Source organism: Gracilinanus agilis, chromosome 2, assembly GCF_016433145.1.
Source record: "Gracilinanus agilis isolate LMUSP501 chromosome 2, AgileGrace, whole genome shotgun sequence".
NCBI classification, from domain to species: domain Eukaryota; kingdom Metazoa; phylum Chordata; class Mammalia; order Didelphimorphia; family Didelphidae; genus Gracilinanus; species Gracilinanus agilis.
In genome coordinates, this window is record NC_058131.1 from 177186868 (window position 1) to 177197892 (window position 11025).

Here is an 11025-nt window from a genome sequence, read left to right on the forward strand (position 1 = left end):
CCTGCCCGCCCCAGGCAGCGCGCTGCCGGCCAGCTGCAGCCCGGAGCCCGCGCCCCCCACGCGGCGCTCCGGGCTTTCCCGCGCCCGCCGCCCGCTACCCACAAGTCCCTTGGCCGCCTAGGCTGCTGGCCGAGGCCTTCCCTCCCTCCTGCACGCCTCCCACCTCTCCCCTGCTCCCTCCCGCTTCTCTCCCTCCTGCACGCCTCCCGCTTCCCCTTGCTCACTCCTTCCCTCCCGCTTCCCCTGCTCCCTCTCGCCTCCCCGCCTTTCCCCTGCTCCCTCTCGCCTCCCCGCCTTTCCCCTGCCGCTCTCCTGCACGACTCTCTCCCTCCCCACACCTCCCGCTTCTCTCTTTCTCTGTTAGCAGCAGCCCGCTTCTCCTTCCCTCCTTCCCTCTTGCATGCCTCCCTCTCCTTCCGAGCTTCCCACTTCTCCCCTCCCTTCCTCCTGCACACCTCCTGCCTCACTCTCACTCTTCCACGCCTCCGGCTTCCCTTTCCCTCCCACTTGCAAGCTTCCTTTCCCTCTTCCAAGCCTCCCACCCTCTTTTGAAAGCCTCGCACTTCTGCCTTTTGCACGCTTCCCTTCTCTCCCTCCCTTTCTTACAAACCTTCCGCTTCTCCCACTCGTTTCCAAGCTTCTTGCCTCTCCCCTCCTCCAACTATTCCTTTCCATCCTCCCCCATGCTCCGCAGGCGTCCAGCGACTCCCTCCCTTTTCCTCTTCCAAGTCTCTTACCTCTCCTTTTCTTTCTTCCAAGCCTCCTGTTAACCTTCCACCCTTCACTCTTTCCCCAAGGCTTCCAGTTCACTTCATCTTTCCTTTCTCCCTTCTCCAAGATTCAGTCATTGGCACCTGCTGGGTGCCAGTCTCTGGCCTGGGAGCTGGAGATTAAGACACAAAAATGTGTCCTCCAGTAGATTAACAGCATGGCATTAGTGGATAGGATGCTGGCCTGAAGTCAGGGAGACCCAAATTGAATTTGGCCTTTGGGGAAGAGCTAACTTTCAGATAGTTGGAATCACCCTTAAGAGTGCCTAAATATCCTCATCTGTAAAATGAAGAAATCGGATCAGACTCTCTCCAAGGTTCTTTCTCGAGCTCAAAATCTACGCTATGACACTTCTAATCACACCTCAGTCAACAACTTTGTGACCCCAAAAAAGAGATCTGTACCAAAATGAGAACTTACACACCTCTGAGGTTCCTTTGAAGCTCCCGGAGTGATCACCCTATGAGAGAGAAATAATTAAAGATGTGCTGTGAATTGTATCAATAAAATATATACAAAGTAGTTTCTAGAGAGGAACATCTAGCAACTGAGAAGCAATGGGGATAGTCTTCTTGTAGGAGCCGGCATTTCTGCTAGACTTTGAAAGCAATGGGGAAGGGAAGGAGGATGGTGCTAAAGTGAGCAGCAGGCAGGCAATTTAGCTTGAACAGAGAATGCATGTAGGAGAGTAATGTAGGATAGAAAAACATGGAAAGGTCTCCGTGTTTTAAAGGGTTTTAAATGAAACAGCAGTTTGTATTTTATCCTAGAAGCAAAGGAGTTGCCAGAGTAGTTCTTTGACCAGGTAGAACCCATGCTTTAGGAATAAAAATTTGACAGTGAAATGGAGTATGGATTGGAGAGGGGAAAAACTGGAGGATGGGCAGTCAATCATAACTCTCTTATATCCTAGGGAGAGGTGATGATGGCCTGAACCAAGCTTATGATTGTGTAGGTAGATAGAATCAACTAGATTTGGCAACAAACTTACTAGACTGTGTGTGGCACACCTTTCACCCTCAAATCACACTCTCCAACACATTCTAAATTTTGATACTTTTTTTAACCCTTACTTCCCAGTTTAGAATAAACACTGTATATTGATTACAAGGCAGAAGAGTGGTAAAGGCTAGGTAACTTGCCCAGGGTCACCCAGGTAGGAAGTGTCTGAGGTCACATTTAAACCCAGGACCTTCCATTTCTGAATCTGTCTCTCAATCTACTGAGCCAGCCATCTAACTTTTTTAAAAGTTTAACTTAAATCTTATTTTTTCCAAAAAATGATTTTTTCCAACATAAACACATCCATCCCTCATTGGAATTCACTTAACATTTTGGTTGTGAACTCATGTTTACATATATTATGTATGGGTCTTTGTGTGTATTTTATCTCCCAAAGAAACTTTAAATTCTAAGGGAGAAGAAGGACCAAGTTTTAACTAAATTTTATTTACAAGTTTCCTGAATTCAAGTGCCCACACTGATGACATCTTTGAAGTAGACTTTCCTCTAGCCAATTTTTACAAATTATATTCTTTAAGAAAAAAGCTATGCCTTACCTCTTTGTCAGAGGGTCATGGGATCATAATAGATGGTCATGGGAACTGTGAGTGAAACATTGGAACCCTCAAGATATTTTAAGTAGGAGGAAATTTGTTGGCATATAATTGAGCAAAATAACTCTTAACAATTGATTTTATTTCATCATCAGTGGCAAAATTCCCCCATATCAAATGATGCCTTCTCCATTCCGGGGAAGGAAAGGAGGGAAATTTCTTAGACATTCTTCTGCTTTCTACCTGAACCTTTAGATGCGCCTCTAACCTTGGCTTGACTGGTCTTTGGGCAAACCCAAGGCCATAAATAATAGCAAGCATTTAGAGTACTTTAAAACTTGCAAAGTACTTTACAAATACTATATTTTTGGATTCTCATGTCAATCCTATCAGTTTCATTTTACAGATGAGCAAAATGAAGTAAATAGAGGTTAAGTGACTTCCTCAGGGTCATACAGCTATTACGTACTTGAGGCTGGATTGGAACTCAGGTCTTCCTTACTTCAGGCCCAGTACTCCATCCACTGCTATGCTACTTAGCTGCCTATCAACAAACCTTGTATAAAGGGCCATTTATGAAAGAACTGAACAACCATAGCTGTTCAAAAATACAATGGGCAGTAGTAGGCCATAGTATCACTGGTGGTTCTCAAGCTGAGGCTGAACAGCCATTTTTCTAGGCTCTCCTAGTGGAGATTCATTCTTCTGATAGAAATTAGACTAGATGATCTCTTTGGACCCTTCCAACTCTTAAGATTCTATATCCAGTATACCTTGAAAATTGACAAAGCCTTAGTCAAATCCTGGAGGGGTTCCGAGTTGGTAGGCATATCTTCGGTGGAGCTGGGAATACATCCCAAGAGTAATCAGTAGTTTAATGACAGTAGAGAATTTGGGAATATCAGTAATTGGAGATAAAGTTGGGGTAAGTCTTTTAAAGGTCAGAAATTTAAACTTTATCCTACAGGACACAAAAAACCATTCAAGTTTTTTATACAATACAACGGTGCCTCAAGAAAAAAAAAACTAACTGGAGGCAAGGGGCCACACAATTAAGAAATTATTGCAATAATTTGAAGTAACAGTAATGAGAGCATGAAGGAGGATGACAATGTGAAAAAAAGAATAGGAAAAAACACTCAACCTGAGAGTCAGAAGTGCCAGCTCTGATCAGCTTCATCATCTGCAAAAAAATAAAGTCAACTAAAGGATCTCCAAAATCCCTTCAAATTCTAATAAATTATGATTCCAGGATTTGCAAAGTGTTGGATATAGGATACAAGGGAAAGAAGGGAGCAAAAAAAAAAAAAAAGAAATGAATCAAGTTTTAAATTTCTGGGCTCTTCATCTTTTGATGCTTCATCACAACAAGAAAGTTCTCAGCAAACCATTACCTTAGGGTGGTGATGGTGAACCTTTTAGAGACCAAGTGCCCAAAATACAACCCTCACACAGTATGTGAGCCCCCTGCTCTTACCCTAGATGGAGGAGGGAGGAAGCACTCCCATTGGGCTGCTGGGCAGAGGGGTGGGTCATGTGAGAAATATTCTCAGGCACAGGTGGAGAGGGGGAAAGGGAGCATCCCCCTCTAGTAGGCTCTAGCACACATGCCATAGGTTTGCCAACATGGGCTTGGAGCATGTCCTATCCAAGCTGAAAAGTCTTTGAGGAATACCAATGCATATTTATATAGTGATTTAATGTTTGCAAAGTACTTTGCTCGTGAAGAACCTGTGAATTAGAAAAATAAAGTATTATGCCTAATTTACACATAAGATAGATAAAACTCAGGAAATGTGTGTGAATTACCCATGGTTATTCAGCTAGTAAACACTGGAGGAGTAATTCAAACCCAGTTTATTTCTGACTCCAAGTTCAGGGCTCTTTTTAACTATACCACACAGTCCATCAAAGGACAGTTATCCAAAGACCAACTTAAGTGAAGAAATTCATCTCCCCAAAACTGGTCACAGCAACTCATAAGAAACATACGTAAGTGTAAAGAGGCTGCTCCATGCTTCAGCAGATTTTACTGGTCTTCTAAAATATTTATGTAACTGGAAGAATAATGGTACCAATTGACAGCAATAGGGAAAAAGGATGCATAGTGGTACCTTGACACAGGAGTTTTAATTTGTTCCATGGCCAAGCTTGTAACTCAATTTGCTCATGTGTCAAATCAAATTTCCCCATTTAAATTAATGGAAATGCAATTAATTCATTGTGGCCCCCCCTAAACACAATTTTTTGTTTTATATGCTTTTAAAAACAAAAATTTAGTTTATAAATATATTTATAGATAATAAGAAAAAATGTAAAGAAATAAACTTGCCTATGAAATGTTATTTACCTTCAAGGTAAGGCAAAGATGCTGGTAGAGGTTTTAATTTTGTGCACTATCGCTTAATATAACTTACTTTCTACATACCTAACGCTACATTTAAACACAAAATTGACCTTATACATGTTGATAATGTAAAATAAATGTCGTCACACAGCTCTAACACATGACCTGTTGCAACTTTTTCTGGGTGTCTTTTTTTTTTTTTTTTAAACACTTAACTTCTATGTATTGGCTCATAGGTGGAAGAGTGGTAAGGGTGGGCAATGGGGGTCAAGTGACTTGCCCAGGGTCACACAGCTGGGAAGCTGGGTGTCTTTTCAATAAACTGTTTAATTTTTTTCCCAAATCCTCAAAATTTCCTTAATCTCACTTGTACTAATTACCTCATCCACCTCAGACTCCTCCCATGGGGTGAAGCTTATAATTCAAATATCCACTCCTGACTTAAAGCAAAAAATCCCAATCGTATCTCAAATTGCTCATGACTTAAGATGCTTGTGTATCAAGGTACCACTGTATTAAGAAATAAGAGACTTGGGATAGGAGATGAAGAGGAAAAGGATATTTTATTAAAGGCAGATTGAGGTAGAGAAGTCAAGCTATCTAGCAAAAAGTGTCTAGGCTTACGTTCCATAGTGTGGAAATAACTGGCAGATTTAATCACTAGACTGCTATTGGTAAAAAAAAAATTAGTGGAAGAAGAGGAACGTAGACTTCAAGCTAAACTGACTGCCAGAATGGAGGGGCCCAGATTTCACCAACCTACTCCAACAAAAAATTTTAAAATAACAAGAGAAAAAAAATGATAAAGAAAATCTAGTGAGAAACTATCCTAAGTTATCTATCTGGAACTGCTCAGAGGTCAGCTAGAAGTAACAGGCAAGAAAGGAAAGGGGGCCTACAGCAAAGTTAGTCAGCACTGAATAGGCAAAATGAGTCAGAAGCCTCCTTTCTTGATTGGAACTATGAATCCCAAGGAAGCAAGGAAAATGGGACTTCCCTCAGAAAGCTCCAGAGTGTTCAGAAAGGAATATTATGGGTCTTAGAAGTTACTGAGGTACAGACACTTCCTAGCTGTATGACCCTGGGCAAGTCACTTAACCCCCATTGCCTAGCCCTGTAACAAATACAAAATTAATATAGAAGGATATATATAAAAGATATTAGAGTTTAAAAAATTAAAAAAAAAAGTTACTGAGGTAGAGTCCTGTAATTGACGTAGCAATGCACAGAACAGGATCCTCCAGGGCTCTGACATCTACAGCACTCTAGAGATCCAGTGATCTGAACATCAAAAATTCAGGGAGCTTGGAGGTCCTAAATCCAAGAAGGAGAGACCTATGAGGGAACACTTGTGACCTAAGCAAAGACTGAAGGGGGACTATCATCCTCCCAAAAAACAGTGGGAGAGTCAGATCCAGAGATGGGAGGTCCTGGGTTCAAATCTAACCTCAGACACTTCCTAGCTGTGTGACCCTGGGCAATTCACTTAACCCCCATTGCCTAGCCCTTACCACTCTTCTGCCTTAGAACCAATACCCACTATTGATTCTAAGACGGAAGGTAAGAGTTTAAAAAAAAAACATAGTGGGGGCTGGAGGAGGGTGAAGCCTGGAAAAAAGACCACTGGGTTTAGAAACTAAAACTGGGGAGAAAAGTAAATTGAAATAGATACCAACCAATCCAATTTTTATAGAACAAGAGATGCCCAAAATCCAACCTAGAAAGGGAGAGGATAAAGTTCAGAGAACTGTAAACAGACAGAAATAGCTCAACAAAATGAAGACTAAAAGAATACAACAAAATATATCTGGTATCGAAAATAAATGACCTATAAGGCAAGCCAAGAGATTCTTCAAGAATAATTGGAGGGGCAACTGGGTGTCTCAGTTGATTGAGAGCCAGGCCTAGAGGGGAGGTCCTAGGTTCAAATATGACCTCAAACACTTCCTGACCTAACTCCCATTGCCTTGTTTAAAAATAAATTGGATTCCCTAAAAACTTTGACTTTTAAAAGCATAAATACTGTAAGGATTAAATTTATGGTAGGACTAAATATAAGAGAATGTGGTTGCCGATTTAAAAAATTAATACAGCTCAAATAAAATTGACTTTTTAGCAGCTTTATTTACAAAAAGAGGGAAAGAGTGAAAGTAGAGAAATGTAAAAGGAGGGTAGAGAAGATATCTATCCTAACATGCTAAATATTTGCTCAGGCACTTGGCTCCACTCCAGCAGGGCTCATTAACCCCAGTCAGAGGGCCCAGTGATGAATTAAACAAGAGTTTCACCCATGCAGCTTTCTCTAAGAGGGTGGCCTCTCTGGTGCTAATCTCTCCAGAAGCCAGGAAAGGAAACTCAGCTTTTTTTCACTCCCCCAAGTTGTAGCCCCAAGCTGCAGTCCCAGTCCAAAGGGGAAGATCCAAGAACAGTCTTACCAGAAGCAGTCCAAATCACCAACTTCAGGTCCTTCAACCTGAAGATTCAGGATGAGGACCCTCTTGGACAAGAAGTTCATTATCTTTTTAAGTCCCTTTTTTTATGTCCCTTCTTCCACTTTACAGGGAACAATTGCAGTCTGTAAATTTGTTTAGCATTGCCCAGGGGGCAGTCAGTGGCTTCTGGAGATGTATCACACTTTAGAAGGTATTTTTTGAACCTCCCCTACTTAGTGTTAAGTAAGAGTGTCTTCGCTTTTGGTTAATTAAATTTAAAAGTAGGCAAAAGGAGAATCAGTCTCTTCTTCACAAATACTTGTAGTGTAGAGTGGGGGCATAACTGTTTTTGCAGAATTTCTACTGTCAGTTAAGGGTTTAGAATCTTGGGAAAAAGTTTCAGTTGGACCTGGGAACTCGTGGAGGGAACCAGGGTCCAACTTCTTAACCCCTTTTGATTTCAAAATCAACTTGAGAGCTGAGTAAAGGCAGGTCCTTTCTCAGTCTCACATTCCTGCTTCCCTTCCCCCACCTGAGGTTTCTCTAAGCCACTGTTAGGGCTTCCTTGATCCTCTACCCTGTCAATCTATCCTAGAAGACAATAAACCTCTTTTGTGTTTAAACAAGACCTTTTGGCTACTTCATTAGTTAATTAGTAAGATAGAGAGGAAGGGGAAGAGAAACAACATACTCTCTGGGTTTGAGGGAAGCTGAGGGGGTATCCATTTTGAAGGAAGTGTAACTTCAATTCAAGTCCCTTCCTATGAAATTGACTGAAGCCTGTAGTCAATTTCAATCTGTCTTGGCTGTATAGTGTCCTTTACTTGAAGGGATCAGTCTATTTCCCTTCAGTGTTTTATCATTAACCTAAGTCCCAGTCTGTATTTCCCTGCTGCTGTTTGTCTGCTTAGATTAATTCATCCTCTCTCTTGAAACCCTTGTTACCTCAGTATTATACTCCCTGAACTCAGACATTCCCTTATTTCTCCTACCACCTCAACTACCATCCTTCATCATTGAACCTTCTTCATCCACTATATTGCCTTAACTTCCCTACTACCTAATCTATTCCCTTGATTACCTCCAGCCTTGGGTCCCTTCTCTTGTCTTATTCCCTGATCCTACCAGTTATTACCCCTAGCTTCAGCCTCATATTACATCTTTCCAAGTCCCCTATTACATACTATATTTCAAGAAGTCAAAAATGAAAGCATTTCTCTATATGTTTATTCCATAGATATCTATTATTATTATTATTATTATTATTATTGATATCTATTAGAACCAGAGAAGTAAAGAGGAGATAGTAAGAATCCACTGATCATGTCTAGAAAGAAAGCCCCAAAAGTAAAGGCCCAAGATCATCATTCATATTCAAAAGCTAGAACTCCTAGCTTAACCAAACTAACAAAAGTATAAGCATCCAGAAAGCAGGTCAAACCACCAAAGAACCCCAGGTAGTAGCATATAAGATCTTCTACAATAAAGAAGATCCTGAAATACAATATTCCAAAGACATATAAACAAGAATAACTTATTCTACTGGGTGCAATAGAACATGTCTTGATTGTTTGAGATCTGGAATTCTGCACTGAAAGTAATGCTAAACACAATCTTTTGTCCACACTAATTCAGTCCCAATATGGTGCACACACAGGAGAAAGGGGCTGTGAACCATCTGGCTACCTGAACCTGCTCAGACTGGAAACAGTAATAGTCAAAGTTCACTCATTATTGGAATCAAACCTGAATGGACTCAGTATTGGATCTAGTAGCCACCACACTTCCAGCCTAGGTGAGAGAGACCTAGTCTCAGAAAAAGTAACAAAAGCAAAAATTCAAGATACTATAACTTGCTCTGAAAATCTAAGTATAATCCTTCAAAGGAAAAATAGGCCTTTCATGGACTAGTAATATCATTAAAAAAAGCCCACATGTGAACTGGAATGACCCCCAGGAATTGATGCAGAATGAAAGGAGCAGGGGCAGCTGGGTAGCTCAGTGGATTGAGAGTCAGGCCTAGAGATGGGAGGTCCTAGGTTCAAATCTGACCTCAGACACTTCCCAGCTGTGTGACCTTGGGCAAGTCACTTGACCCCCATTGCCTACCCTTACCACTCTTCCACCAAGGAACTAATACACAGAAGTTAAGGGTTTAAAAATATATAAAAAAACAAAAACAAAAACAAAAAAAAGAATGAAAGGAGCAGATCCAGGAGAACATTGTACACAGAGGCTGATACACTGTGGTACAATCAAACATAACGGATTTCTCTATTAGCAGCAGTGAAAGAATCCAGAGCAAGACTGAGGGATTTATGAGAAAGAAAACTAGCCACATTCAGAGGAAGAACCTAGGGAGGAGAAACAAAAGAAAAACAACTGCTTGAACACATGGGCTGATGGGGATATTATTGGGGATATAGACACTAAATGATAACTCTAGTCCAACTACCATTAATATGGAATTAGGTCTTGATCAATGATACATGTAAAACTCAGTGGAATTGTGCGTTGGCTAAGGGGGGGGGTTAAGGGGGTTTGGGGGAGAGGAAAGAACATGAAACATGTAACTATGGGAAAATATTCAAAATTGAAATAAAAAAATAAAAAATAAAAATAAAATAAACCCACATGTGAGAAGAGATAACAAGGTTTATCAACAGGTCATACCTAACTCACCACATTTCTTTTTTTTAAGTTATTAGATGGGCAGTAACAATGGAAAGCCACAGAATATACTGGAATTCCAGCAAGTCATTTTTCAGGATTTCTCATTTTCTTATGAGCAAGAGAGAAGAAATTTGAGTTAGATGATGACAATTATATGAATTGACCAAAGAATAATTAATTGATCAACATCAACCTTTCTACCTAGAAGTGAAGGAGGTAATAGTTTCACTATATTCTGTTCAAGTTAGACCATCCATGTAATGCAATATTCAGTACTGATTGTAACATTTCAAAAGGATATGAGCAAAATAAGCATGCCCAGATGCTTGAGACCAGGATTGCAAAAGGACTGAAAACCATGACAGAGTGGATCAACTCAAAAGGCTGAGTTAAGCTGAAGGACTTAGAGGAACATAAGAACAACTCTTATTGAAGGACTATTATGTGAAAGAAAGATTAAGTTTGTTCTGCTTGTCCTCAAAGAAAACAACTGGAAGAAAAAGTTAAGAACTAGAGTTGCTGGCAGAATTAACCATTATGCAACAACTCTGTCATAATAAACAATGAAAGTATAAAATGTGCGTGTGTGGGGAGGGGGGGAGGATATATTTGCCAAAGGTCTTAGCCATGGTTACAATGTAGATCCAGCAGTATCCAAGTCCAGGAGAGATTTCCTGTACATGACGAGGTCCTCCACATTCTCTTGCTTTCAGGTGGCATCACATACTCAATATGCAAAACCAAGATGTTGCAGAGCACCTGAAAACCTCATAGAAGTTTGGGTCAGTCATCTATATCAGAAAGCTCAGTGCATGAAGAATGTCTATTGTATATTTCAACATGTATAGGATACCCTAAATCTAAAATTACAGATCTAAAACAGAAAAGTACAATGAGCTGGGCCTAGAGTTGAAAAGGAGAGCAGGATGGATTGCATTATAGCATTTGCAAAGTTCTTTTATTTGACTATTTGATTTTTATTTTGACTATCAAGCTTCCTATGAAAGCAGGGATCAATCTTCTCAATACTAAAAGTTTGCTGGTGCTACTATGCAACAGCAACACATGAAACATCTTTGCCTCTGAAGAATTAAAAAAGGAGTATCAAACAGAAATAGTGGCTAGGAACAGGCTACAATATGTAGCAACTAAAAGGCTCTGAAGAAAAAGTATGACACTAAGGAATTGTAAGATGGGAAAATGGTCTGCTTATGTAATAAAAGTGAGATTTGACAGGTGACACAAT